At 32.6% G+C, this 4,994-nt stretch overlaps 1 long non-coding RNA gene across 1 annotated transcript in view; it reads left to right on the top strand.

The window, feature by feature from the left end:
* The first annotated feature begins 2,332 nt into the window (after nucleotides 1-2,332).
* LOC111813880 overlaps nucleotides 2,333-4,994 on the top strand; it is a 97,309-nt gene continuing 94,647 nt past the window's right edge. The window contains exons 1-2 of the long non-coding RNA XR_002819009.1: nucleotides 2,333-2,421; nucleotides 3,840-3,889. This is a non-coding gene — a long non-coding RNA (uncharacterized LOC111813880). The remainder of the gene's footprint in view (nucleotides 2,422-3,839; nucleotides 3,890-4,994) is intronic.

Below are 4,994 nucleotides of genomic sequence, written 5' to 3'. Positions count from 1 at the left end.
GGGCCTCCCTGCAAAGCCTACCAGTTCAATGTTCTGATTTTTCTCAGTTTGAAAACTGAGATTTGAAATTTATTTTACTGTAGCAGTGACAATTAGCAACTCTATATTTTAGGATTCTGTATACGTTTTTGTTTCAGATATTACACATATCCCTCCCAGCTTTTACTCTCTTTGAACTTTGGTTTAGTATCCTTATTTGAACAGAAATCATTCTTTGTATTTTGTCAGGTTTATGAGTTTGTGTTTTGAAATTTCTAAGAATTTTAATAAGGTATTATTTTAGTAAATTGTAATCACATGAATGTTTTTTTCTCATTAGTTTTGACTGATTCATACATCTGTATGCTTGCCACCACAAAGAGAAAATTTCTCTCCACCAAAAATGTTTGTGACCTTTTGTAATTGATCTCTGCTATTGGTTCCTAGGCAACTAGTGTTCCATTTTTTTGTCACTGAAGTTTCCTTCTTCTGGAATATCATAGAAATAGAATTGTCCATTATGTACGTGTTGTGTTGATTTTATTTACGCTACAGATGAAAGAACTTTAGAAGAAAAATATATACATAAACTACATAGTCCTAATGTGATACCTTTTTTCTTTACCCCTCCAAACTTCCTTAACATTTTTAGCTTAGATAAACTATGAATGATACATTTTGCAAAGTCAGAATAGTTTTTAGTTTCAACTTTACTTTTATTTATTTATTTTTTATGAGCAGAATATATTTATTGAGAGAAAGAAAGCTCCTGTCCAAGACAGGGACAGGAGGGGGGGCCCGAGCGGGTAGTTCCCCCTTTATTTTTATTTTTATTGGTACTTGTTTATTGGTACTTGTTTATAGTACATGATGTTTACATTTGTCTTAGGATGTATGCACATATACTCAACATATCTTTATTCTTTTTCTTCTTCTGTTCCCCATTCTTGTGTCATCTTTATTTTTGAGATAGTTTCACTAAATATAGCAGTATTGACTAAAACAAAAAAAATTCTCCTCTACTTTGTACATGCCATTCTGATGTGTTCTGTGCTCTACTACTCCAGATGAAAAATTCATCCTTTCATAAAATTTTAGCACCTGTATATCTTTTTTTTTCTTCAGCTACTTCTAAGATCCTGTCACTTTCAAAAATTTATTATGGAGTTCTTGAATGTGATCTTCTCTATATTTATCTTACTTAGATGATGATAAACTTCTTATATACGTAAATTAATGTTTCTTTACATAAAATTTGGGAAGAGTATAAGCTTTATTTCTTCACAAGTATGTAGGGGGGTTTAAAACCAGAGCTTTTACAGTGTGCTGTATCCCCAGTCTTAACCTAAGATTTGTTTTTTTGAGATGGGTTCTACTTAAGTCATTAAGTTATCCAGGTTGGTCTCAAATTTGTGATCTCCCGGTCTCAATCTCCTACAGAATAGTAATTGTGGGTGAACACCACCTTATCCAGATGGAAATCCTTGGTTTTTTACTTTTTATCTCCATCTGCTTCCCTGGGATTCCCGTGATATGTGTGTTAAATCAGTTAAAATGATCCCAAAGCCTGAGCTCTATTAATTCTTACTTTTTTTCCTATCTTGTATTTTAAACTTTGTTCTTTCCATTGATCTTTGTAGAATTTTACCAGTTTTTCTTCTTCCATCTTAAAACAGATAATGACCCCAGGTCATGAATCTTACATTTCAGTAACTGTATTTTTCAGCTTTGCCAAATTCGTTTCCATTCTTATTTATAGTTTGTCTTTCTGCTAGAATTCTCTCTTTGTACATTAAATTGCATTTTTCTTTTTTTAAAATAAGTTTTCCTGTAATTCCTTAAACATATTTATGATGATGGCTTTACATGTTTTCCTGTTATATCCAACATCTTTATTATTTTACTTGAGTACTTTTCTTTTAAAGTGGATGTTACAGGTTATACATTATAGCAACTCACAAAGTACTTTTTTCTCTTAAGGGTAATTATTATTGTTTGATTTCATTGTAACTGCTTAACTTGTATGGACTCTTGAGCTGTATCTCTTACATGGTTTATTATCTGTTATTTCTATAGATTTCTTTTATCTTACTTTTACCAATTCTTCCTGCTCTTGATTGTCCTCATCTCAATTCTCAGGAACAAGTGATTTTTCAGATATCAGGGTGCCTTGCAAACAGGCTGTGGTTTGATGTGGGATCTTGTTGCCAGTGGAACATTGAAATGCTGGCTGGAGGAAATACAGTGGAAACTTCTTATTTCCACATAGGAGGGGGCTTGTGTGAGGTAGAACCCATGCTGCATACTTGATACTCTGTGTAGGACATTAAGGCTGTTTACAGCTGTGTTGGAAGTTGGGTTGAGACTGCTATAAAGCCAGATGGAGGGGCATGAGAAAAACAGGCTGACTGCATTCAGGGATGGAGCCAGCATCTATCTTCAGTATGTATCCACGTGTAAGCAGTATGATCTAGTGGTGACTGTGGAGTCAAAGAGCTTGATATTCATGTTTTCTAGTGATATTTGAGTAACAATGAATAATTTTTTGAATTGCTCTGTACCTAAATAAATAGGCTAAAATGATATCTGCTAAGATGGTTATAAATGTAAAATGAGATGACTGAAATAACATGCGTAAGAAAATGTCAATGTTAGCATAGAAATTACAGGAGTTTCATCAGCATGTGATCCTATCATTAAGTCATGGAGTATCAGCACTCAGATTTTGGTGGTTAGCCAATCTGTTACCTTTCCTGCTTCATCTGTCAAACTGAATTTTATTTTTCTGCTTTTATGTTTTTATTGTGCATTGTACTCATGGATTTGCAAATATAGAAGCAACCTCTGATTCTGAAGTGGTATCCACTCACAAAATTTATTTCCTATTTATATATTTTACAATTTGATTGGCTAATATATTTTAAATACTTAAATATTTTTAAATCTTTTGTTTACCTATTTGGTACAGGGTCTTGCTGTGCAGCTCAGACTTATAGTGATCCTCCTGTCTCAGCCTCCCCAGCACTGGGATTACAGGGATGTACCACCATTCCTGGATTTGGTGGCTGGCAAAATGTGCCCAGGGTTCTGGGATTGACACACATGTGGTTCCAGGGATTGAACGTGGGTCCTTGAGCTTTGCAGATGGTTAGACCACCGAGCTATCTCCCCAGACCTATTGTAAATACTTTAGTGTTGATTTTTATATATTTTTCTTTTCCAATAATGTGTGGCTCTAATTTTGGTGTCATGGTAATGTTAAAGAATGATTTGTCTTTTTACTATCTCTTCTCTTTCTAAAATAAATTTTATAGGATTAGTATTTCTCAAATTTTGATAGAATTAACAAATTAATGCAGCCTAGGCCTAGGAAATTTTTTGAGTAGAGTTGTAATAAATGCTTGTCTTGAGTAATTATAAGATCATTTAGTTTTATCAACTCTTATCAGTTTTGATAATTCATATTTTTATGGATTCTTTTTATTATATTTAATTTGTTGAATTTGTTGGGAGTAAAGATTTATTCTATCCTTTATTTTAAAGGTTTTTATTGTAAAGTTATTAATATTCATTTATTTTAATATCTATGGAGTTCATTGATCAATCTCTTTTATTTTTATTTTGCATGGTTTGTGTCAGATATTTTCTTAATTAGTGTAGTTAATAATTTGGACAATTTTATTGGTGTTTTCAACTAATAAGATTTTGATTTCATGTTTTGTTTCCTATCTTTACTTATGTCTATCCTCATCACTATTATATGTGAAAATCTAATTATAGTTTAGGGTCAATTAACAATTTTTAACATGTTAAAGAAAAAAAATGTATGTCATTTATTTATTTATTTATTTATGGCCTAGCTGGGAATAGAAACCAACTCCTCGAGCACACTTCAGCAAGCTCTTCACTGGTAAGCTGTGGCCCCATTGCTGATTTTGTAACATTTTAGCTGTAAATTTGTTTCTTATGCAACTCCTTTAGGTATAGTCAATGTATTTTTGTAATATTGTGTTCCTTAGCTTGTGCCTTTTTTAACATAGTAGTGGATCACTAATTTTTAAATATCTTTAAAATGTTTTAAATTTATAAATAGTTTTAATTTTTATTTATTATTTTTTAATGTATTTGATGGTTGGAGGGTCTCACTACACAGCTCAGACTTGTGGAGATCCTCTTGCTTTCAGCCTCACCAGTGCTGGAATTATAGACATGTGCCACTACGCCTGGACTCTGACTGGCTCATCCCGTCCTGGAGATGGGGCTGGCACAGCATGTCATGCCAGTATCCCTGCTCTTGCCTAAACTTGTGTAACCTTGCCGAAGCAGACACTTTAGTCCACTGAGCTGTCTTACTTGCCCTGTCTTAATTTTCAGATTGTGTTTTGGTTTTTGAATGTAATTCATGATACGAGTCCTTTAAATTTATTATATGTAGTTTTATGGTATTGCATATTTCAATGAAAGATTAAGTGTTGTATAAATGTGAATTAGATCAAATTGAATGAGTTGTTCACATTGTTCAAGTCCTCATTGATTTTCCATTTATTTGGTCAAATATTTAATAAGAAAGAAAGGTTGAATGTTCCTAAACAAATTGCTGTCTATTTCTTTTTTTATTTGTCATGTTTTGTTTTGTTTATTTCAAACTCTTATTCCCTTTACTCTTATCAATCTGTTTTTAGGGAGTCTTCATTCTTGTTACTGGATAATGGTATTCATAAATTCTGCTTTCTAACTGTCTCAGTGCTACTGGCTTGTAACTGTCTCTTGGGTTCCTTAGTAAACAAAAATAAGAAGTATGTGTTTCTGATGCCAAATCCAGCATCCAAGTCCATGCATATCTTTAGTTACATCCTTATTTTGTGTGTACATTAAAATGAACATGAGCTTATACCAGTATCTTTAACTGTAAGCAAGAATCATCCTATCCTTATTTCCTTTCTTAATTTTAATGTTTTTCTCTGTGGGGTAAATTTACTTCCCTTTATTATGTCTGTCTGTCTGTCTGTCTGTCT

The sequence above is a fragment of the Octodon degus genome, unplaced genomic scaffold (assembly GCF_000260255.1).
Source record: "Octodon degus isolate 3935 unplaced genomic scaffold, OctDeg1.0 scaffold00235, whole genome shotgun sequence".
Taxonomy (NCBI): domain Eukaryota; kingdom Metazoa; phylum Chordata; class Mammalia; order Rodentia; family Octodontidae; genus Octodon; species Octodon degus.
This window is presented reverse-complemented; position numbering and strand designations above follow the sequence as displayed.